This window comes from Neoarius graeffei, chromosome 1 (assembly GCF_027579695.1).
Source record: "Neoarius graeffei isolate fNeoGra1 chromosome 1, fNeoGra1.pri, whole genome shotgun sequence".
Taxonomy (NCBI): Eukaryota; Metazoa; Chordata; class Actinopteri; order Siluriformes; family Ariidae; genus Neoarius; species Neoarius graeffei.
In genome coordinates this window covers 96,466,899-96,492,637 of record NC_083569.1, presented here as the reverse complement: position 1 = coordinate 96,492,637, position 25,739 = coordinate 96,466,899, and the positions used below count along the sequence as shown (strand labels likewise).

The 25,739-nt window shown below is 43.0% G+C and overlaps 1 protein-coding gene, 1 non-coding gene and 1 pseudogene across 2 annotated transcripts in view; all 3 read right to left on the bottom strand.

Moving 5' to 3' along the window:
- LOC132885533 (titin-like) overlaps window positions 1–25,739 on the bottom strand; it is a 978,782-nt gene that overhangs the window by 506,989 nt on the left and 446,054 nt on the right. The gene's annotated exons all lie outside the window — the stretch shown is intronic.
- On the bottom strand, window positions 17,062–17,242 carry LOC132898278 (U2 spliceosomal RNA; annotated as a pseudogene).
- Window positions 17,394–17,512, bottom strand: LOC132896275 (U5 spliceosomal RNA). The gene has a single exon (XR_009655983.1). It is a non-coding gene; the product is annotated as a U5 spliceosomal RNA (small nuclear RNA).

Below are 25,739 nucleotides of genomic sequence, written 5' to 3'. Positions count from 1 at the left end.
TACAACTGAATGTGAAAAAACCCCATTAAATTTTACTGTAAGGCTTTTAGGATTCCTGAAGCGATATCCTCAGTCTCTGCAGTTGATGTAATATTTTGCGATAATATTTATGGGAGTGATTTTAAGTCATTAAGCCTGATGAAAAACAATGAGGTGTTAAATGAGCTATACATCATGAGATTTTCAGAGCTATTGTTGCAGTGTTAAAACCTTAATAAAAGTAAAAATGGCTTTTTACACCTAACTGGGAGTTAGTATGTGTCAGGGTTCCAAGGTCTTTTGCTCGATAATTCTCAGTTTATTTAGTAAAAACTGAACTATTTTAATTTTTTTAAACAGATTTTATTGATTTTATTCAAATGTATCAGAACAAAAGCACACTTCAATCCCATGAGAATGTTTTTAAACAACAAAATGTATCCCAGGTTTTTACTTCATAAAATATTAGAAAATAAGCCTTAGTTAATTTCATTAAAATATTACACTGCATCAAACCATCCTGTATATTTATCCCTGAGCAAATGCTAAACTGAGCAAATGCTGGCTGCAATATAAAAATAATAATCTTCAAATTTAACAAAATGAATATAGCTGCAAACACAATAATACAGTGTAAGGCTTAAATAGGGAAAATAAATGCATGCAAATGTATCAGGAATACCCCCCCCCCCAAAAAAAAGGCATGAATTTAAATCTTTCATCCAAAATCATCCATCACTGAACCTGTCCTCAGTGACACAGCACATGCATGAACGTGTTCTCTGTTGCACTGGAAGCTGCTGTGATTTAAAGCTAGATTATAAAAATAATGTAAAAACTTGACACTCAGACAGACGCTTCAGCTTCTATCACTCTGTATGGTCTGTTGTCCTCATCAGGTTTAGCTGTAAAACACAATCATGGACACTTTAAATTAGCCTCTTATTAAATGTTCAGGTCTAATTTTCTGGCTAATGAAGAACACAGAGTTCTTACTTCGAGCGCTGTAACATTTCACTGCCAGAATGATGGTCACCAGCACATACGGAGAGGCTGCAACAACACTGCTGAGGAGCTTCAGTAGCGACAGTGGAGCTTTTCCATGTGATAGAACTGGAGGGGAAAATACGATGGATACAAAATTAATAATATAATTAAAAATCTTATATAAAGTATTAATTTACATTTCAGTTTCATTTCAAAATATGGTGTCTTGTCTCCAAGTCTGTAAAGATGTCTAACTTAATATGTTACTTTCTTTTACAACATACAGGCGTTTCTCTGGAATTATTAAATTGAACATTAGGACAGTTCTGTGTCTATGTGTCAGCCCTGTGATGACCTGGCGACTTGTCCAGGGTGTACCCCGCCTTTCGCCCGTAGTCAGCTGGGATAGGCTCCAGCTTGCCTGCGACCCTGTAGAAGGATAAAGCGGCTAGAGATAATGAGATGAGATTAGGACAGTTATATTTGCTCTTTCTTACTGATCATATTGAAGGCATAAAATAAATATCCAAGACAAAATTTAAATCAAACTCAGGCTGCCTTTTGGACAGTGCTGTATTGTTCAGCATGAGTCGACTGGCTGGTTGATGACAGTCACCTGGCAGATTAATCACAGCCTGGAGATGGTTTATTGACTGTAGAGTGTCTAAAGTGGGCTTTAATAAATAAAGTGTTAATGCTTAAAATACATGCATCACTGAGACAGTCGATTCTGCCAGCCTTTGATAATCACTCAGCATGTCTCTCTGGTCTGCAGTACTCCAAATACAACATACCTTGTGCTTATTTTACTCAAAATGGTGTGAAAGCAGTGTCATTTCAAGGAGGTTTAATGAGATTTCTACATCATAAATTCTAAAGGATAGTTGTTCTGACTCTGTCACTGTTTGAGTAGCATTAGCCATCTCTGGTGGTGATTTGTAGTATTGCACCTTTAAAGATACAATCGACCAGTACACATGCAGATTAAGTGCTCCTCTACAGAGTTGTTTGTCCGATCCTTGGAGTAGATCGATCATTTTACAAACTTTCAACAAGATTTCAGTAAAACTCAACCTGGAGTCAAGCCAACTCAGGCTTTATGTTCGCTACATATCTAACAATACAAGTGACGTATCTACCAGGACAGAATAGTAAAATGATATCCACACGGCGGGGAAAGACAACAAAATAACTCTGTGAACAGCACGCAGAAACTTAAAGGGCTCCTGACAGCAAAATTATGCTCTAAAATAGGTTTCTGTAATAAAACTACACACACCACTGATCACTTTCATGATAGAACTAACCACCAACAGAACGAAATCAGGAGATTTGTCTTTGTGCGAAGTTGCGCCAATCTGGCCAAGCGCTAAGACGCTGTCAGTGGCCGCCATATTTGCCGTGACATCACATACAGAACGACTGCTCGGCCTTCAAGGCAGCTATGGCCAACGAAACAGAGTGATTTTTTGACCTGTCTTCAGAAACTGAGGCCCTTTTTGAGGTTGACACTGGACATGTTGGATTACATGAAGACGAAGCAGTGGGTGGCATTTTGCCTTATCGTTTTGAGCCGTATCTGGACGATTTGTCTGCAGAAGGCGAGATTTCCGACTCGGACACAGACGATGACGGGCCCAATGCAGAGGATGTCATGATCCCAGCTGACATCGGGAGGCTCCAAAACACTGAATGGTAATATAATAATAATAATAGATCTAGTCCTTGGGGGGGGGGCATGCGGACAATATTACCGCACTGATTTCCTTTTAAAAAAATATGCTCTCTTGAAAGTTCATGGTCTTTTAGATTTGGGCCGTTTTCTCACGTTTTTATTTGATAAGAATAAAAACTTCTATGAACTGATGAAATTCAATTGCATGTTAGGCCTATAAGGTCCAGCCAACACGGTATTGCAGCGGAACTGTGGCAGAACTTTGAATCATGAACAAATTCACCTATTGCTATTATTTATTAGTAAATATCTCATTACAAGATGGAGATCTACACCAAAAAATCATCAATCAACAACTAATCAAACAAGTGTCACATGTCTGTCAAACAGAGTGTTAGGACTGGGACTGTTTTGGCCTCTAGAGGCCGCTGTTATGTTTATCTTGTCATGTTTGTTTTGGCCTCTAGAGGCCGCCAATGTGTTTTGTGTTTGTCTTGATCGCCTGTTTCCTGCCCCGCCCTGTTCCTTAATTAGTTTGTGTATAAATACCCCTCTGTTTGTTCCCTTGTCACAGAGTCTTTATGCTATGTTGTCTAGTGCTAGTTTCCTCTGTACCACGTATCTTGCCTGTGCCCTTGTGTTTTTGATATTTTTGCTTTCTTTGGACTTAGTACTTTTTGATCTTCTGAGCGTTCAGCATTTTTGCCTTTCCTTTTGTTTTTTTGGACTTTGTACCTTTGGGTATTTTTATTTGTGTTTATCTTCTGAGCTTTTGGATTTTCTTTTTGTTTTTTCCATCGGATTGTTAATAGTGTAAATAAACTGGTTTTTGATACTCTACTTTCGCCTCACGCCTTTGCACTTGCGTTATCCCCCTGGTGGCCTAGTGGGGGGTTTGCTGGATTATCACACCAGCGACCCGGGTTCGAATCCCAGCAAAACCCTAACGCAGAGGCCCACCTGTCATTGGGAGTTCCCGTGTCCGGCGAACTTGTTTTGCCCACTCTTTGCGTCTGATGAGATCCTTGGGAAAGGTATACAGACTATACCTGGCTTCCCTGGTGTTTGAGCAAAATCCAGCCACACAATGAGCAGGCATATTCACCAAAATAAATGACTCAGACGCAAAAATATTCACTTGCAAAGCACTGGTGAACAACGAGAAGTTGAGAAAATGTCTGTCAGTGGTTCTGCATGTGATGTCATATCCGCCTTCTTCCTCGGCCGTGGGTTGGCTCGCTATGATATCGATTTATCTGCGTGGCGGGCCATTCAAAACGATGTTTGTTACTATTCTGTCGTGCGATGTGTGAAGTAAATGTGTCATTTTATTCAACTCAATATGGCTGAAATTAACAATTTAACATTTTTTGCTGTCAGGACCACTTTAAACCTTCTGACTCAGTCAAGAAACATTGCAAAGATGAGCGATAATGACAAGGTCCCGAGTCTCAACTTCTCACAAGTCCTCCAGAAGCTCAACCCGGATATCTGTCAGCACTTCTGTGACAAGGGCTAGAGCCATGGCTGAAACAGCAAAAATAAAGGTGTCCTATGCAGAAAAAGGAGGCAGCCATGATGAAAGAAAAGGCTTTGATAGAGGCAAGTCTTCACGTGTTGAAGCAAGAGAAGGAAGCTACTGCAACATCAAAAGAGGCAGCAATATACGAAGAGGCAGCAGCAGCCGAACAGATGGAAAGAGACTCTTTTGGTGAGTTACAGGATTTAACTCTTGAAGATCCAGTAAAACGCACCAGAGACTATATAGAAACTCAGCCATTTCATGTTTCAAGTCAAGTCAAGTTTGTTTGTATAGTGCTTTTAACAATAGACATTGTGCCAAAGCAGCTTTACAGAATCTGACTGACCCAAGACATGAGCCAATTTTTTCCCTAATCTATCCCCAATGAGCAAGCCCGTGGCGACAGTGGCAAGGAAAAACTCCCCCAGACAACACAAGGAAGAAACCTCGAGAGGAACCAGACCCAAAAGGGACCCAATCCTCACCTCGACAACAACAGACAACATGACTATAACATTAACAGTTTTAACATGGTCTGTTTTGTTGAGGTTGTAACTCTTCATTAATGGAAACTTGAGTGCAAAACTGTTCATGACAACCACAGTCCCAAAGTTAGCAAGCCAACTGTAGTCCTCAGCCACAAAAGCATTACTGTATTTGAACAACATGCTCAACAGGAGCTTCAAGATGCTACGCCACTGCAGCCAATCCTATGATAAAAACATAAAACTCCCACCCCCTATCATCAATGCACAAAACTCAGTGTACAAGTCACTTGAGGAGGAAGATAACTATAAACCTATTGCAGTTGAATGCTACATACTTCCCCCTACCCCAAGGTATTTTTCCCAAAGCAGAAATACTCACCTGTGGCTCCTTACACCCCAAAGGAATACCCAGCTGCTACTCTTCAAGCCCCTGACCAAGCTCAGTGTAAGAAATACTTACCTACAACTCAGCATACCCCTGATCAGATCCACTATAAGACATACTCACCTTTAACTCCTCAGACCCCTGACCTAGCCCAGTATCTTGTGAGAAAAGAGATGGTGAGCTCTGTGCTCCTTGCCTTTGATGATTGTAAAATGAAAACTGCTGGGCATAGAAATCATCTTTCCTAGCAGCCACAAAGGAGCTAAATCTATCTGACCAGGAAGAGCTCAACCTCTTCGTCAAATGGCTTGGCCCTGAGTCATCAGTTCAAGCCAAGCGGATAAGGTCAGTGCTTGTTAATAATCCTAGAGCAGGTGTGTTTATGATATGGCAGTGCTTGGAGGAGACATATGGAAGCCCAGAGGTGATTGAAAGTGCCCTACTGAAAAGACGAGAGACTTTCCCAGTCATCTCGAACAAAGACACATACAAGCTCAGGGAATTAGCTGACCTGCTAAGAGAGCTAGATGCTGATAAATCTGAGGGATTCTTGTCTGGACTCGCATATCTAGATACATTGAGGGGTGTTAATCCAATAGTCGAAAAGCTTCCTTTCTGCCTATGGGAACACTGGATTATGCAGGGATCCAAATATAAAGAGGATTATCATGTCCCCTTCCCACCATTCAGCTTTTTTGTCAACTTCATATGTTCCCAGGCCAAGACCCACAACGACCCCAGTTTTGCATTTAGCCTCTCCTCTACCCCAAGCCACGCAAAGGTTGAAAAGGCACCAAAACAACTGTGACAGAAAAACCGTAGTCACTGCCACAACTACTGCTCAACAGGTTAACGCGGCTGCCAAGAAGGACAAACTGGACGAGAAAGCATCTTGATGAAAGGATAACATACTGAAAGAATTCAATCTGTTTTCGATGTTTTGGCAGCAACAAGCATATGGCTAAAGATTGCAAAGCAACACTTAAATGCAAGGAGTGTGAAAGCGACAAACATACCTCAGTGATGCATCCTGGTCTGGCTCTTTGGTCGCTTGGTGAGCAGGCTGAGTACATGCCTGAGGACGAGCAAAGCGGGGAGTGTGAAGAATCAACATCCCCTATAGTCACTTCCAAAAGTACAGAAATATGTGGTGGTACTCCCAAGCCCAGATCCTGCTCAAAAATCTGCTTGGTCAAGGTTTACCATGCCGACCATCCAAGTAAGTTTCACAGGGTGTACGAAGTACACGATGACCAAAGCAACTGGTCTTTAGTAAAATCACAATTCTTCGATCTATTAGACATTAACAACAGTGCATCCCCATATACTCTTAAAACATGCTCCAGCACAGTAGAGATTGCAGGGAGTTACATTATAGTAGAGTCACTCAATGGGAAAACCAAGGTGAAACTTCCCACTTTCTTAAAATGTAACAACCTACCTGACGACAGATCAGAGATCCCAACTCCGGAGTTCACCCAATATTTTCCTCATCTCAGACCTGTGGCTGATAAGATCCCTCTCAACATCAGTGCTCCTATTCTCCTCCTGTTAGGCACAGACATTTTGAGCTTGCATAAGGTACCTGTACAGCATAACGGGCCTCACAACTCACCATACGCCCAGCATCTTGACCTTTGCTGGGTCATAGTTGGAGAGTTATACTTGGGTGGTGCTCACAAGACAGAGGAAGTCAACGCCTACAAGAAACATGCCCTTCAAAATGGATGCTTCTCTTTCCTTAAGCCATGTCCCAACAATATCCACATCAAGGAGAGAGTAAAGGGTCCAGTCCAGCGTAGTCTCACGGCCAGGAGATTTTTCATGAGACGTGTCTAGATGGTCTGGGGGAAAGTGTGTTTCAGAAAACACCTGAAGGTGACAAACCAACCATATCAGTAGATGACAACAACTGTCTCAGAATAATAGAAAATGAAGTGTACATGGATGACGAAAATCACTGGGTGGCACAGCTGCCTTTTCATTCACCTCGCAAGCCCCTTCCTAATAACAGAGAACAGGCCTCCCAGAGCCTCTCCTCTCTCCAGTGCTCATTTAGAAGGAGACCCAACATGAAAGAGCACTTCTTTGATTTCATGCAGAAAGTCATTGACAACCACCAGACAGAGCCGGCTCCTCAACCGAGGCCAGGGCAAAAGTGCTGGTATTTACCTACCTTCGGTGTATACCACCCCCAGAAACCAGGGAAAATAAGAGTGATATTTGATTCCAGCACAGAGTATAAAGGAACATTATTGAACGACATGCTTCCCAGTGGACCCAACCTCAACAACACCCCAGTTGGAGTCCTACGAAGGTTCAGGAGGGAGCAAATAGCTGTCACAGCTGATGTACAACAAATGTTCTATTGTTTCAAAGTTAGTGAGGAACATCGCAATTTCCTGCGGTTTCTGTGGCACCGAGATAATGATCCGGAAAAGGAGATAATTGACTACAGGATGACTGTGCATATGTTCAGGAACAGCCCGTCACCAGCTGTAGCAACATATGGGCTGAGGAAAGCTGCAGAACATGGAGAAACCAAACACAGCACAGATGCAAAGGAGTTCGTCTTCAGAAATTTTTATGTCGATGATGGACTTGCCTCAGTGGCAAAGGATATTGAAACTATTGATCTCCTGCACTGCAACCAAGGTCCTACTAGCTGAATCCAACTTATGACATCACAAAATAGCTTTGAATAGCACAGGACATGGAGGCCTTTCCTTCAGAAGAGCGAGCAAGTGACTTTTAGGATCTAGATTTAGGAGCAGACCCCTTGCCCCTTCAATGGAATCTGGGTTTAAGCTGGGGACTCCAGACTGATAGTTTCACCTTCAGAGTGTCAAGATATGTGAAACCATTCACCCGGTGAGGCATACTGTCCACTGTAAACAGTCTTTATGATCCCCTTGGATTTGCTTCCCCTATCACAGTGCAAGGCAAGGCATTAGTAAGAGACCTTTCCTCAGAGCAGTATGAGTGGGACACACCTCTCCCACTGGAGAAAGAGGCACAGTGGAAAGCATGGACTAACTCCTTAACTGAGCTGGAACAGGATCACATGCAGAGAGCATACATTCTAGGCTCCATGTCATGTCGCAAATGGACAGAACTATGAATTTTCTCAGATGCTTCCACTATGGTGATAGCTGTTGTAGCCTACCTGTGTGTCTTGGATTCTGATGAAAAAATTGCATGTAGGTTTTGTAATAGGGAAAATCAAAGCTGGCTCTTTATCCCATGCACACCATACCATGCCTGGAGTTGTGCACAGCAGTCTTGGCAGTCAAGCTGGCAGAACTGCTCCAGTCTGAAATAGATATAGAGTTGCAAACAGTCAGTTTCTTCACAGACAGTCGCATCCTGCTGGGCTACATCCACAACAGTTCAAGAAGATTCTATACCTATGTAACTAACTGAGTAGCTCGCATTCGGAGTGCCACTGAACCAAAACAATGGCAGTATGTAATAACTGATGAGAACCCTGCAGACCATTGAATCAGGCCAATTCCAGTAGCTTACCTGGCCTCATCCAGTTGGTTCCTTGGCCCTCTATTTCTCAGCCAGCTAAACACAGATCAAGATGATGAGGTAGAATCATTTGAGCTTGTGCAACTGGACACAGATAAAGATGTTCGGCCTCAAGTCACCTCTCTTGCAACCAAGGTCACAGAGCAGTCTTTTGGATCACAAAGATTTGAACACTTCTCTACTTGGAAGAGTCTAGTAAGAAGCATGGCAAGTCTCATTCATGTAACAAAGTCATTCTCCAGTGAGACTAATACTGATGAGTGTAAAGAATGGCTATCATGAACACCAGACCGCTGGTCCCAATCTCATATGATGCCGAGATACCTGAAACGCTCTCGCCTGCCACTCTCCTAACCCAAAAGGCAAGTGTTACTCCCACACCCTCAGGAGACTTCGAATTGGACCACCTATGTAAAGGACAGTGGCACCAGGTACAGAGCTTGGCAGACTCCTTCTGGAAAAGGTGGAGGCTGGAGTATTTGGTAACTGTTCAGCCACAGAGAAGGTAGACCAAGGAAAAGCCTGACCTCCAGGAGGGTGACGTTGTTTTGATAAAGGACATTCAAGCAAAACATAAGTGGCCTCTTGGACTGATAGGTAAGGCCATTCCCAGCTTCAACAGCAAGGTTGGTCAGGCTATGGTGAAGACTCTTAGCCAAGGGACAATTAAGAAGTATCTTAGACCCATTAGTGATGTTGTTTTACTTATACCAAAGGTGAAAGAGTAAATAGTGGTAAAACATATTTATATCAAGCGGGGAGTGTTCTGACTCCTGTTCGTTTTTGAGTAACATTACTAACCTCTGGTGGTGATTTGTGGTATTGCACCTGTAGCCGGGTGCCCCGCCTCTGAAGTCTGAAGTGCAGGCCCGCATTGTGGCGCACCTGCGTTCAGTTAATTAATTGCAGGGGCTTTATAGGAGCAGCCTTTTTCCTGTTCGGGGCACAGCCTGACTTTTTGGACTATCTTGGCCCTAGACTTTCATTGCTAGCAGGTGAGCAAGGTTTGTAGTGCACACTTTTTATTTAGTTTAATTTTTACTTATCTGTGTATTTTGCCTGATAGGTTTCTGTGGCTTGTGAGTCCCGTGTGAATGCACTGCGGGCCTCTATCGCGTTAAGCCAGCTGATTCCTTGTGCAGGTGCGTTTTATTCTTTTAAAAGTTTTTTTATTTCTTGTTAAGTTGCTTTTATTTTTTTTTGTATTAATTTGTTTGTGTAAAGTGTGGAAAGTCATTTTGTTTTTCTTTGGCAAGGCAGCAGTGGTACTTAATTGGATCCTCAGCGTTGGAGTATTCCCCAGAACACCCTGCTACAGCGAATTAGTTGCTTAAGCCCATTCTGTAGGTATGGAGGCCGAGTTACAGGAACTGCGAGACCTAGTGACTGAGTTACGGGCAGAAAATGAACGTTTGAAACGGGATCAGGCAACTGCAGCAGTTCCAGCAGCTGAAATGGGCCAGTCTGCATCTGGCTCCACCTCCACTGCTTCCCCCTCTGGTGGCCCGGTGTCTGTGAGTGACATTGCGCCTGAAAGATTTTTGTATGTGCCCAGAGAAAGAAAATGTCCTATTTTTCGGGGTAAGGGGGGTGTAGGTATTTTGGAGTGGATTGAGGAAGTCCAAGCTAGTTTAAGGGTTGGGAAATTGAGCCCTATTGATCAGGCATATTTTATTTTTGATCATCTAGAAGGGGAGGCAAAGCATGAAATAAAGTACCGACCTAAGGCCGATAGAGAGAACCCAACAAAAGTGCTGGCCATCCTACAAGAGCTTTATGGCTGTAATGAGTCTTATGTGGCCCTTCAGAAGGACTTCTTCTCTAGGGGACAATCAGAAGGTGAATCACTTCAAGAGTTTTCTCATGCTTTGTTTGCCCTAATGGAACGAGTGTTGAAGGCGGCCCCAGATGTAGTACCTAATTCAGCCATTTTATTAAGAGATCAGTTTGTTGAGCATGTAAATGATCCTGACCTCCATAGAGCACTGAAGCAGGTAGTTCGAGACAAGCCAGACGCTACGTTATTGCATGTGAGGGCAGAAGCGATGTGGTGGGAGCGAGAGGGTATGCCAGTAGAGGGCAGGCAGAGGAGTTTTTCTGTTCCATCAATTTGTGCCACTCAAATTACAACCATCCCTACAGGGAGTGGGGTTCTGTCTAATCAGGCCTCAGAGTTGGCTGAAGTAAAAGCCATGTTGAAGAAACAACAGGAACAGTTAGACCGACTCACCGAGAGTGTAGCCCTTTTGCAAAACCCCCGGCAACCTCAATCCACTCCATCCACCCAGGCTGGCCCAGTGATCTGTAGGAGATGCCAACAACCTGGGCATTATGCTCGTAACTGTGACAATGTAAGAGTAATCCCACAAAGTGTTCCCCAGTCTGGTGGAGAGGGTGCCCCACGGCCCATGACGGGAAACTAGTTCCCTCTGTTGTAATGAGCCACGACTCAGAGGGGGCTAACAGTGGCTATGGTATGGTGTCTGAGGTGTCCCGCCCAGAACTTTCTCAACTGGTGGGCCCTTGTCCACATGTGACTGTAACTATGGGAGGGGTGAACGTGGACTGTTTATTGGATACGGGGTCAATGGTTTCCACTGTCTCGGAATCTTTCTTTTAAACTCATTTTAATGATGTACTGAGAGAATGTTCATGGTTACAGCTTTGTGCCGCTAATGGGTTAGCTATCCCATACTCGGGCTATGTTGAGCTTGATGTTGAAGTCTTGGGGACCTCTATACCAAAGAGGGGTATTCTCATTGTAAAAGACTCTGGGTCCGCATTTGCAACTGGGGTTCCTGGGGTGTTGGGCATGAACATCATACGTGCTTGTTATGATGACTTATTTCAGCAGCATGGTCCCACTCTTTTTGATCAAGCCATTGTACAACAGGCCCCCCAGATTCTCCAGCAAGCTCTCCAGTCCTACCATCAAGCCCAGGTGTGGGATCAGCGGCGCTCCTATGGAGTTGCAAAGGTGAGGGGTAGATGTCCTGTTTATATTCTTGGTGGTACTGTTAAACTTGTTGCTACTACTTGTTCCAATCACTTTGCTGCGACTTCGGGTACCATTTTGTTTGAACCCTTCTCTGCTCAGGACTCTTTGCCTGCAGGCCTGTTGACACCTCCTGCAATGGTCACCGTGCAAAGGGGGACTGCATATATTCCTGTGGTGAATGTGGGGCGGGTAGGTGTGAAGCTTTATCCTCGTTCTGCATTAGGCGTTTTAACTACGGCCCATTTGATAACACTTCCAGCCGGGGTGACCGAGGTTCCGGGGTTATGGGGTGGGCAGGAGTATGCTACCATTAATTCCCAGTCATTAAAGCCTAATAAAGTAACTACTGCTATTGAGTCTATGGATTTGGGTGTCCTCCCAGAGTCAGAGCAGGTTAAGGTTAAGGCCCTATTACAAAAACATCAGTGTGTCTTTGCCACCCATGAGGGGGATTTGGGGTGTACAAATTTACTCTCCCACGAAATCCCACTCATGGACGATGCCTGTTAGGCAGCGCTTTAGATGTATACCACCATCTGAGTACGAATCCGTAAAGGCCCACATTAACCAGCTTCTAGAGGCACAGGTGATTCGGGAGAGCTGTAGCCCATATGCATCCCCCATAGTGCTGGCACGGAAGAAGGATGGCAGCCTTCGAATGTGTGTTGATTATCGGCAGTTGAATAGTAAGACCCGACGTGATGCTTTCCCCCTGCCCCGGATAGAAGAATCGTTGGATGCGCTATCGGGGGCCCGCTGGTTTTCAACACTTGATCTGGCAAGTGGCTACAATCAGGTACCTGTTGCAGAAAACGACAGGATGAAGACCGCCTTTTGTACCCCCTTTGGTCTTTTTGAATACAACCGCATGCCCTTTGGGCTGTGTAATGCACCCAGTACATTTCAGAGACTTATGGAGCGAATTTTTGGTGCACAACATTTCCAGACACTGTTGCTGTATTTGGATGATGTAATCATTTTTTCATCTACAGTGGAAGATCATATACGATGCCTGGACATGGTGTTGTTCCGGCTGCATCAGGAGAACCTCAAAGTGAAGCTTGAAAAGTGCTGCTTCTTCAGACCAGAGGTGAGGTATTTGGGCCATGTTATATCAAAGGAGGGGGTAGCAACAGATCCTGACAAAGTGTCCGCCGTAGCCAGATGGGCCTGTCCAACAACGGTGTCGGAGCTACGATCCTTTTTGGGGTTTGCTAGTTACTACCGGCGGTTCGTGGAGGGGTTCTCTCAGACCGCCGCCCCTCTGCATAATCTGGTGGCTGGGCTGACAAGGGTTTATGCGGGCAAGGCAAAAGGGACCTTAATTGGGGGTGCTTGGACTGATTCATGCGAGCAGAGCTTTAATGAACTTAAGTCTAGGCTTACCACAGCCCCGGTTTTGGCTTATGCGGACTTTTCCCAACCTTTTGTTTTAGAGATTGATGCCAGCCTGAACGGGTTGGGGGCTGTATTATCTCAAGAACAGGGGGGGCGGGTTAGGCCAATAGCATATGCTAGTAGGGCTTTGAGTCGCACTGAAAAGAACATGCCAAACTATAGCTCAATGAAGTTGGAGCTCCTGGGCCTGAAATGGGCTATGACCGAAAAATTTAGAGAATATCTGCTTGGGCAGAGGTGTATAGTTTGGACTGACAACAATCCCCTGAGCCACCTAGCTACTTCCAAGTTGGGGGCGACAGAGCAATGCTGGGCAGCCCAGCTGGCAGCATTCGATTATACAATCAAATACCACTCGGGTCACTCCAATGTTAATGCCGATGCTCTTTCTAGACAGGTACAGCCTCCTACTGGACCTATGGGGGAGGAACCCCCCCACCCTGGGGTATCAATCCCTGGGTACTTGCAGCAGCTAATACCAGCCCCGACCCTCGAGGTAACCCAGTCTGCCATCTCTGCTTTACCCTCTCATTCACCTCAACAGCTGGCAAGACTACAACAGGAAGATGCAGTAATTGGCCCCTTCTTGACTTTCTGGTGCCAATACCGGAGGCCGTCGCGTGCAGAACGGGCTGCCCTTGCACGACCGGTGTTGGAGCTGGTTCGACAGTGGGACCGGATTCTGGAGAGGGATGGCGTTCTGCACAGAAGGGTTTTCCGGTCCAATGGTGGGGAAGAGGTGGTCCAACTACTGCTCCCCAGCGTGTTGAAGGAGGAGGTTCTCCAACAGCTACACCAGGGTCATGGGCATCAAGGGGCCGAAAGGACTACAGAGTTGGTGAGGCAACGTTGTTTTTGGCCTGGTCTGTATGCAGATGTAAAGCAGTGGTGCCAGCAATGTTCCCGTTGTGTGCTAGCTAAACCAGTACATCCTCCCGTAAGGCCTGTTATGGGCCATCTAATGAGTTCCAGGCCTAATCAACTTCTAGCCATTGATTTCACTTTGTTGGATCCTTCTACGAATGGTTTAGAGACTGTGTTAATAATGGCTGACATTTTTTCAAAGTTTACCCAGGCAGTACCAACTCGAGACCAACGTACATCTACGGTGGCCAACGTGTTGAAGGAGTGGTTCTACAGGTATGGGGTCCCTGCACGAATTCACTCTGACCAGGGGCGCAACTTTGAAAGTGCTCCGATTCAGCAACTCTGTGACCTTTATGGAGTTCAAAAGACGCACACCACGCCCTATCATCCCCAGGGTAATGGGCAGTGTGAACGATTTAATTGGACGCTGCATGGTCTCCTTCAAGCCCTACCCCCGGATAAGAAATCAGATTGGCCAGCTTACCTGCCACAGGTCACCTTCTTCTACAATACTACCGTCCATCAGACCACAGGTGAGTCCCCTCACCTGCTCATGTTTGGGCAGGAGCCACAACTGCCCATTGATTTCCTCCTGGGCCGAGTCCGGGAACCACATCATGGCTCCATTCATGACTGGGTGCGAGAACACCAATACCGTCTTCAAACGGCATTTGATGGTGCCAAGAATCGCCTGGAGGCTGCTGCTCGCCTTCGGAGGGAGAGGAATGACCAAGGGCTGATTGGGGATGACCTCAAAGAGGGTGACTTGGTTTACCTGCAAAATAAGGCCTTTCGGGGAAGGGCCAAGATTCAAGACACTTGGGGATCGGCCAAGTATCAAGTTGTTAAAGCCCCCTCTTCGGGGGGTGCAGTGTACTCTATTGCCCCAGTTCAGGATGATGGGGAGTTGGGCCCTTCTAAAGTGGTCCATCGGACCCTGCTTCGGCTTGTCCCTACTAACCAAATTTGCTCTTTTGTACCAGGTGCCACTACCCCCCAGGACTCGCCGAAGGAGGTGGATGGTTCTTTTTGGGTGGTACTTCCACCTCAGCCCCCAGTTGCTCCTAGGCCCCCTCGTAGTTCTGTAAGTCCCCTTGCCCGCTTGCCAGAGTCTGGGCCAAGTATATCAGTAGACTCGACTTTGAGTGGTATGGTCTCAACTAGTGAGGACCAGCCTGCGGATGAGCATCTTCTCTGGAGGACCCAGCGTGCAACTGCAGGGAAGCACACCAATCCACATCGTCTCCCACGATCCACAGTCGGTGAGGGGGATCATGGGATTGCAGTCTCTCAATCATCTGTGCCTAGTAATATGATCACTGCTCTGTTTAGGCCATGGCACTGAGTTGTTTTGTCTATCGTCGGGACGCCGATAGAAAGCGGGGGTAGATTGTAGCCGGGTGCCCCGCCTCCGAAGTCTGAAGTGCAGGCCCGCATTGTAGCACACCTGCGTTCAGTTAATTAATTGCAGGGGCTTTATAGGGGCAGCCTTTTTCCTGTTCGGGGCACAGCCTGACTTTTTAGACTATCTTGGCCCTAGACTTTCGTTGCTAGCAGGTGAGCAAGGTTTGTAGTGCACACTTTTTATTTAGTTTAATTTTTACTTATCTGTGTATTTTGCCTGATAGGTTTCTGTGGCTTGTGAGTCCCGCGTGAATGCACTGCGGGCCTCTATCGTGTTAAGCCAGCTGATTCCTTGTGCAGGTGCGTTTTACTCTTTTAAAAGTTTTTTTATTTCTTGTTAAGTTGCTTTTAATTTTTCCTTTGGGATTTGTTAGCAAGAAGGCTCAGCACGGTGATGACCGAGTGAGGGACTTGGCGTCATTAGTACCGAGGCAAGGTAATGTTGTGTGACACTGTAGTCGGTGATTGGTGATTTTTATGCCTTGGTCTAATGACGCTTTTGTTCCTTTGTAGGGAAGACTCGAGCTGCTTTGCACTACTGCTGCTTTGCTTTGTTTAGTTTTGTTTCATATTGTTTATTTTTCTGATTTGCTTTATGACTTTCCCCATTTGTTTCGCGAGTTTGTCTGCCGCACCTCTATCCTATTCTGTTTCCCCGTGAGTGTGAGCGCGGGGAGACTGAATACAGATTGTTTAGCTGGGGCTTCGCGCCCGTCATGGTCCAGGTGTAACGGTGTTGTTTTTGATTTAATTGACAAATCAACTGTGGGGTTCTATTTTATTTTATTTTTTCTTTTTATTTTGACCACATTGCATTGCATAGCCCTTGCTGCTTGTGCTTAGTTCTGCCGCAGGTATTGCCAGGTCCATTGGAGTGCGGGATCTTCTTGGTTTCTCCCGTCAGCTTAACGTTTTTAGTTCACTGCATGTTTAGTGGGCTTTTTGTAGTGTTCACCCTTTTTCTGTATGTTTGCAGTGCACCTTTCGTTGCAGTGCATGTGGATAGACTTGCTGTGCGTGTGCGCGTGTGACTATTTCCATCACAGGTCTTGGGTGTCTCCTCTGGTTCTCTGCGCTCTCAGTGGCTTGTACCTGGCTACTCCCCCTGCTGGTAGGCTTAGCTGGCTATGTAAATGTGTGTATATTTATAAGTCTATTTAAATATGAGGCTCAATTTTACGTAAAATTAATATATTGTAATAAACATATATTTTTGCATTGACCACTCTGCTTTAGCTTCCAGCTCCATCCGCATTGTTACATCCACTTTCCATATACTTAAATAAATTATTGCTTGAACTTGAGCACTGGGTCTCTGCTGCCTTTATTGATTGTAAACTTATGTGCCAGTACATGCTGACGTGTTTAGAGGTGCCGTCTCTTGGCAAAACCTTTTTGTCCCTTCGGGGTGGTGTAGTCGGGTTCCATTGTGTGCCGTGGTTGCAGTTGCGCCCGGTCACACACCTTTAAGGACAATATAGATTGAGGCACTGCCTAAAAGCAGAGCTCCCATCTGTTTCTGGGTTGGAGAATTTTTTTTTTTTATATCATAGCCAGCCAATCTTGTTTCATTTCTTTACCGTTATAGTTACTATACTGTTTCCTTATGTGATACAAAACTTCGGGCAACAACAGCGACAAGTTACTCACTACTGTACTGTCCTGACTACTACTCTACTTCACTACTCATTGAGTTTCCTGTGGTGGCAGGCACACACAGAACTGAAACCATCAGAAAACAACACAATGTTTTTTTAATGCATCCATACTCTATACCTATGGAGCTCTACTATTAAAGAGAGTTTTTTTCTCTTCATTTTTTTGAATAAGGGCACTATTCCTGGGGGTACTGCAATACCAGGTTAATGTGTGGAGCAGAAGAAGCAAGTCCCAATTCCAACTCCCTGCTCTAAAATTCTGTCTAATAAAACAACCTCGTAAAAAACATATCAGATAATAAATGAATAAGAACAGGTACTACACTAAACTCAATGACTTTAAATATGCCACTTCCATATATTAAAATTCAGAAAGGTAAACACAGCTAGACTCCACCCTCAACAGCTGGATCCTTTTGAAGAGAGACATCTGTGTGTGTGTGTGTGTGTGTGTGTGTGTGTGTGTGTAGGGGAGTGTTTCCATGCAGAAAGTTTGATATTTCTAACATTTGAGCAAAGCCTGTAAAAAATAAGTTGAGCTCATTAACATTCCTCTCCCCGGAAATCTTTAGTAAAAGGCGGAAGATTTACGTGTCAGTGAAGAGAAACCTGAGCTGCACTTAACACTGGATCAGGCGAGTGAAACTGTATCGCGTGTTTTCACATGATGTCATCAAACCGGAAGTCGGCCATATTGGAGGCATCGGACACATCAACAGCAAAGCAATCTTCGTGAATTTTTCAATAAACTAACCAAATAATGGTGAATTACTGCACAGTTCTGCGTTGCCACAATCGCTCAGATCGTGAGAAACATCTGCACTTCTACCGATTACCTAAAATAATCAAAAATCAGGGAAGGAAACCACAAAATTGTCAGAGAAGCATCATCGTCTCTGGCTTGCCAAACTAAACCAATATCTGACCGACAAAAATCCACACAACATAAGAGTGTGTTCAGTTCACTTTGTATCAGGTATGACTTTTTTTAAGTTTTGATCAATGTCCTAAAATTAAGCATGACACCATATTTCTACTGTCTAGCCATGATGGTGCCTCTGTATGTTCTCTTGAGAGTAAGCTCAAGTTAAAAATCACAATCAGCTATCTGCTGTCAGCTGAGGTCAGCCCACAGTAGGGTGACCAGATGCCCCCGATTTCCGGGGACAGACCCCGATTTTAATGACCTGTCGATTTTAATGAATGCACCTGTCCCCGAAAATGTCCCCGATTTTGGCCGCGAACCCCCGGTTCCAATCGAGTGACAGAGGTCTTTGAAAGTAGCCTTGGAGAAGACGTGCGTGGGTTGCTTTGACAATAATCCTATTTCAGAACGACACTGGCTTTCAAGTGCCCCTATAGGTGGATCACGCCATGTGATCATTACATCAGATAGTATTTCATAACATTTGACAGAACCACACGCTTCTAGAACTCCTCGTCTTGTTAGGCCACTTGTCATCCTGGTATAAAGTTACAGGTTGTCTTCATAGACCGGTAGGTGACTTAGTGGCTTTTCTCGTGAGTGTCTATTTTGCGTTTGCTATCTATCTTTTTTTTTCCATATGACACATTACACAAAGCATGACATAGCCTACATCGATTAAATGAAACCAATCCATTCAGGTTGTTCATGAGAAGAGCTTACGTCTTGTGAGTGGAAGGACTGCGTTGTTTGGTCTCGGCATTTTTCCCGAGCACTCATTGAGTTCAATCAAGTCTTGTCTGTTGTAGACAACATAATGGCTATTATAAGTGCATTTAGCCTATGATTTTGCAACCATTGCAATAATAGGCTACTGGTCAAAATAAGTTTTAAAAGCCACACATTGTCAAATAGACGTTAGTCTAGGGGTGGCCATTCATTCCGGTTTTCCAGCCCTCTTTCTGGATCATGAAATAGGCTAATCCTCATTTTAGGTGTTTGTCTGGATTTCTGACAGTTTCTTCATGCAATCTCAAACAATATTTATATATGGTGGTATTGAAAACAATGCGTTCTCTGCAGTCAGTGATCTGCATTTCGGGCGCAACAGTGAACATCAGCCGGCGCAGGTGCACACTGAACTGTTGCGACACTTCGGATGCATAATGCTCAGAGTCTGTTTTCTAGTGGGGAATGCTGAAACGTGAAAAGATAGACTGCAAAGTTATCTTATGTCACTCTGGGTCTTAACCCACTATCCTTATAAAGGAACTACAGACATTTCTATCCCTTCATCAGACTTTGTCAGTTATACCTGATACCATGTTTTATTTATTTTACAGATTTTAAAGACTATTTTATGGAAATATTCTTAAGAAATTACTCCTTAAGAAATTACTTGAAAATTGTAAAAACAAACAAACAAAAAAAAACAGTTATAGCTATCTGGTAGCCTAATAATTTTGTAAGTTATTTCTTTACATGTTTTTTTTTTGTTTAAAATAGCTCTAAAATTGTGTGCATCCTTCACAGTGTGTGCTCTTATCACCTTCACATCTTCATACAAATGCTGCTGATAAATCAAATAGGCTAACCTTTAATTTCATTGGTTGGGGGGGATGTCATGGGGTGCATTTTTGGTAAAATGCCATTGGTTTGGGATTTAATTTTTTAAAGCAGTTTTTATGAGCGTCTGTGCTGCAGCTGACTTTATTTTAAGAGTTATCTCATAGGCCTACAAAAGATTTTGCTTTGCCCAGTTGTGTCTGATATAGGGCTATTCAATAAACTAATATACTGAGAGGGGAAAAAAATATACAGGCCTATGCTTCCTATGCTATTTACGGACAGACTACAAAAACAGGAATGCTAAGAGCAAAAGAGCAAAAAAAGAGCAAAAAAACTGAGGTTCTAGTTTTATTTTCCCCGCCGAACGCCAAAATGTCCCCGATTTTTCTCCCAGAAATCTGGTCACCTTAGCCCACAGGAGATGTGCATTCATGATCTACAGTATATCACTGTTCATGTAATGTACACAGTACACACCTTTGCTTTCACCAGACGTTTTCACTAAATTTCCATGCTTTTCGTTCCCTGACCCAGCCACAGCACATCTGGTGATAGGCTTCTAGTCCCTTGAAACACTTCAGATCCTCAGCAGTGTGTGGACTTGGAGAAAAAATTAATTAGTTGATGATGTCTGGGTATGTCACAGCCAGCAGCAACACATTGCCTTCACTCAGTTCCTCTCCTATTTCATATGGTTCCAGGCCGTCGATTAACTGCAGTTTCTTCAGATAGTAGGCTCTTACACTGGGCCTTCTACATATTTTCTAGCAGCTTCTGTCTTCTTATTGCAAGTTTCTTTAGCCAATGCCATTACAAAAATTGAGATTTTTTTTTTTTTGCATGAAATGCAAGCATTGTTTATTTACAGAAATCAATGACTCCAACGTGGCATACAGTGCCTTGAAAAAGTATTCATACCCCTTGAACTTTTTCACATTTTTCCACCTTACAACCACGAACTTAAAAGGTTTTTATTGAGATTTTATGTGATAGACCAACACAGAGTAGCACATAATTGTGAAGTGAAACGAAAATGATAAATGGTCTTCAAAATTTTAAACAAATAAAAATCTGAAAAATGTGGTGTGCATTAGTATTCAGCCCCCTGTACTCTGATACCTCGAAATACAATCCAGTGCAATCAATTGCCTTCAGAAGTCATCTAATTAGTTAATATCAAATCAAATCAAGTTTATTTGTATAGCGCTTTTAACAATAAACATTGTCGCAAAGCAGCTTTACAGAATTTGAACGACTTAAAACATGAGCTAATTTTATCCCTAATCTATCCCCAATGAGCAAGCCTGTGGCGACGGTGGCAAGGAAAAACTCCCTCAGACGACATGAGGAAGAAACCTCGAGAGGAACCAGACTCAAAAGGGAACCCATCCTCATTTGAGTCCTACTGTGTGTAATTTACTCTCAGCATAAATACACTTGTTCTGTGAAGGCCTCAGTGGTTTGGTAGAGAACACTGAAGAACAAACAGCATCATGAAGACCAAAGAACTCACCAGACAGGTCAGAGATAAAGTTCTGGAGAAGTTTAAAGCAGGGTTAGGTTATAAAAAAAATATCCCAAGCTCTGAACATCTCAAGAAGCACTGTTCAATCCATCATTCAAAAATGGAAAAAGTATGGCACAACTGCAATCCTACCAAGACATGGCCGTCCACCTAAACTGACAGAGCGAGCAAGGAGAGCACTGGTCAGAGAAGCAGCCAAGAGGCCCATGATCACTCTGGAGGAGCTGCAGAAATCCACAGCTCAGGTGGGAGAATCTGCGCACAGGACAACTATAAGTCGTACACTCCATAAATCTGGCCTTTTTGGAAGAGTGGCAAGAAGAAAGCCATTGTTGAAAGACAGGCATAAGAAGCCCTGTTTGCAGTTTGCCAGAAGCCATGTAGGGGACACAGCAAACATGTGGAAGAAGGTGCTTTGGTCAGATGAGACCAAAGTTGAACTTTTTGGCCTAAATGCAAAGCGCTGTGTGTGGCTGAAAACTAACACTGCTCATCACCCTGCACACACCATCCCCACTGTGAAACATGGTGGTGGCAGCATCATGCTATGGGGATGCTTTTCTTCAGCAGGGACAGGGAAGATGGATGGAGCTAAATACAGGGCAATCCTGGAAGAAAACCTGTTGGAGGCTGCAAAAGACTTGAGCCTGGGAAGGAGATTCACCTTCCAGCAAGACAATGACCCTAAACTTACAGCCAGAGCTACAATGGAATGGTTTAGATCAAAGAATATTCATGTGTTAGAATGACCCAGTCAAAGTCCAGACCTAAATCCCATTGAGCATCTGTGGCAAGACTTGAAAATTGCTGTTCACAGACGCTCTCCATCCAATCTGGCTGAGCTTGAGCTATTTTGCAAAGAAGAATGAGCAAAAATTTCAGTGTCTAGATGTGCAAAACTGGTAGAGACATACCAAAGACTTGCAGCTGTAATTGCAGCAAAAGGTGGCTCTACAAAGTATTAACGCAGGGAGGCTGAATACTAATGCACACCACATTTTTCAGATTTTTATTTGTTTAAAATTTTGAAGACCGTTTATCATTTTCATTTCACTTCACAATTATGTGCTACTCTGTGTTGGTCTATCACATAAAATCTCAATAAAAAACTTTTAAGTTCGTGGTTGTAAGGTGGAAAAATGTGAAAAAGTTCAAGTGGTATGAATACTTTTTCAAGGCACTGTACATCTGAAACATTCGTGTTTTGGTGATGTCGGTGAAAACACTCTATTGGAGGTCCAGAAAGCTGGTATAGGGTAAGGTGGCCTGGGCCAATCTCTTGCACCTTTACAGCTTTGTTAGCTATTGCAAACAGGCAGAGAAATATCTGGCCAATGAGCGTTCTTGATAAATAAATAAAATAAAGAAAGGGTTGGGGGGGGTGTTGAATTTTGAAAAGGAATACTTCCTAATGTTACAAATGTCATTCAAGTAAGATGACATGATTCCCTTACCTCTGACTGAAACCCAGCTTTTTGGTGACTCTCCTCTCTGTGGGTGTTTACAGTGGTAGAAACCTTCATCTGACTTTGAGACACTCCTGATGGTCATCTCTCCTGTAGTCTGCTTCTGGAGAACTGAATCATTTTTATAGAAATCAACACCAGACTCTGAGATCTTTGTGTTGCGATACAAACAGCGTAAAGTCAGAGGACGTCCCTCAGTAACAGGATGGACAGGACTGTCCAGGATCACGTCACCATCTGTAGGAAAGAGAAAGAAGACACTGAAAACAGAATATGTGCAAAATAGAGTGTAATTCTCCATTATTAGTGGAAGATTCAGTCCTTTACAAGGCTTAGAAAACACATTGCTGCATTTTATGGAGTTGTTCTTTATTCTTTAACATGCCATGTTTACGTGGGGCAGAAAACACAAATGGGGTATTTTATAATTTTATTGTTGCAGTCTCAGAAACAAAGATGCCAAACTGTACGTATCCTCATTACTGCATTGGTATATCTTTTAATGGTACCCCTTTTGTACATCTGGTGTGCATGTTTTACCTGGAAAGGTCCATGTACCTTTTTTTTTTGTAATATTACTTTAAAAGCTATTTATCTGAGAAGGTACAGATAACACTGTGTGACATGTTCCTGTACATCGAGATAACCAGAAAGAGGAAAAGTGGAATTTTTTTTGAGAAAATCAGGCTCATTAAAATATTGATCCATATGAATTTCCAATAAGTTGATTATTATGACCCACAGATACTATTATTCACTTACCTTTTTTTTTTTACTTTCTAGACCTCTATTTTATTGGTGGCTTCAGTACTTAAGCCACTTGAAGCTCATGTGGAATTCACTAATAAACTGACCTAAGTTATAAACTGAATATTATGAATATGACAAAGAATATTAAATCCAGTTAAGCATAATATCAAGGTCTAGGAGCTAATATTGAAATCATTTACACCTGCATGCTAACCTGACTGAAACACAATTAACATCATAAATCTTAAAGAACACAGCAGTAACTTAAGAACTGTCTATGACCATAGTGTATACAACACGTAAAAGCTTTCATCATTTTGTCAGGTTCGGAAAATACACAGTTATGCAGTTATGTTAACAATGACGAAGTGACTCAGAGAGAAGGAAACAAAGAAAAACACGAGCTAAAGAGTCAAACATAATTTGTTAGTTTAAAATAACTAATGGCACTGTGTTGAGTAAAATTTCCACGAGTTCCTCAAGAGCATTGAGATGTTAAAAATAGGTTTTACTGCAATGCTGTCAATCACAAGATAATAAATTAGCTTTTATGTTTTACAAGTAAGGGATCACTTAACTTCTTTATAATTCTTAAGAATAGATTTTTTTTAATGTTAGGTCTGGTTTGTGTATTAAATACTGCTGATGAGAACTGATAAAAAGACTCACAGTGCACTGTGATGTTGACAGGATCACTGTGTCCTCCAGATTCAGACTGACACCAGTAAACTCCAGTGTGTGATGTAGAGAGGGAGCTGATGTTACATGTAGATCCTGAATATGATAAACAATTGAACGGTGTCTCATTGTGTGTGTATCGTCTCACTGTCCATCCAGTAGAGTCACTCTGGTCCTCACAGCTCAGTGAGAGAGAGTCAGCAGTGAAGTGTTGAGTTCTGCTGGGACTGATGATCAGAGACACTGGAGCTGATTCACCTGATAATAAATATAACAATTTATGTCACGATTATATTAACATTTATACTTGATTAAAAATTAAGACAATTAAAAGAGATTAAAAAAAGATTTGCAGTGTGATGTCAGGAAGATAATATATTAATCTATACATAGAGCATAAAACATCCTAGAAATGACAATTTCCTGAGTGAAAAGCATCTTTCTGTTTGAAGTGCTGCATCATATCAGAGCTAAGTCACAAAAACTCATACATACATTTTCACTCATAATACACACACATACATGTTATCAATTCATAACACCTCACAATAACACTCTAATCTTTCTCAATCTTTCAGATTCTGCCTTTATTTCTTTTACACTCAGTGTTGAGGATAAAAGTTCAAACCTCCTCCTCTTCAACTCATTCACACTTGGGTATGATACTGGGGAAAATTTATTTGTTCTCTATGTTCCTATGTATGTATACACTGTCCACAAAATGTCATCATTTGGATTTAAATAAGCAAATACCTAATGGTGATGATACACGGGGCAACTTTTTGGGCAATGTTGCCGAGCAATGTTGGTGGGCAATTGCGTTTTGACTCTTTTCTATTGAGATTGGGCAACATTGTTTCTTTCTGAATGGTTTTGATAATCTCTGGCAACTTTTTGAGAAGCCAATCAGAACGCGAGTATCGAGTCATGTGACCTCCGGTGAGGTTCGGATCAGAAATTTCAAACAAATATGGTGGCCGCTCAGTGTCAGTGGAGTGAAGAGATGGAGAGACTCCTCATCTGTTTTTACATCGGTAAGTTATTTTAATATTCTATATGGAGGAATTTACCTCACCAAAGCTCTAAAAAACAACAGACAGATTGATTAAATGGTCACAGCAAAAATTAAGACATCGTTTTTTTTTAGCTAACTGTAAACTGCCGTTGCTAACTGTTGTTGCCCATTGTTAGTTGCCCTGAAAAGTTGCCCTGTGTCTCACCTAGTTGCCTGTTGCCAGCAACATTGCTCAGCAACATTGCCCAAAAAGTTGCCCCGTGTATCATCACCATAAGAGTTGGATAATTATTGCAGTGATTAATATGTTTCAGATGGCAACAATTCATTTACCCCTAAATGATGCAGTGAGTAGCTTCTCATTTCTGAAACAACCGTGTTATGGTCATGGAAAAGGTGTTACTATGGTTCAGAAGGGTTAAAATTACTGGCCTGAATGAAGCAAAGAAAACAACTAAGGAGACTGCTGCAATTACTGGAATTGGGTTAAGAACTGTACAACACATGATTAAAACCAGGAAGGATCTTGATGGACCATCAACTTTGAGGAAGAAATGTGGTCAGAAAAAAACTTGACTGTGATCAGAGATCAATTAAACACTTGTTTAAGATCACTAAAACAGTAAAAAAAAAAAAATCAACAGTAAAACTCATGGCCATGTTTAGTAGTGAAAGTAAAAGCATTTCCACATACAATGCAGTGAGAACTCATAGGATTGGGACTAAACAGCAGTGTGGCTATAAGAACACGACTTGTTAATGAGGCTAATCAGAAGAAAAGGCTCTAGTTTGCAAGGGGACATAAATATTGGACTCCGGAGCAATGGAAACAGGTCATGTGGTCTGATGAGTCCAGATTTACTCTATTCCTGAGCAATGGGCATGTCAGGGTAAGAAGGGAAGTGCATGAAATGAT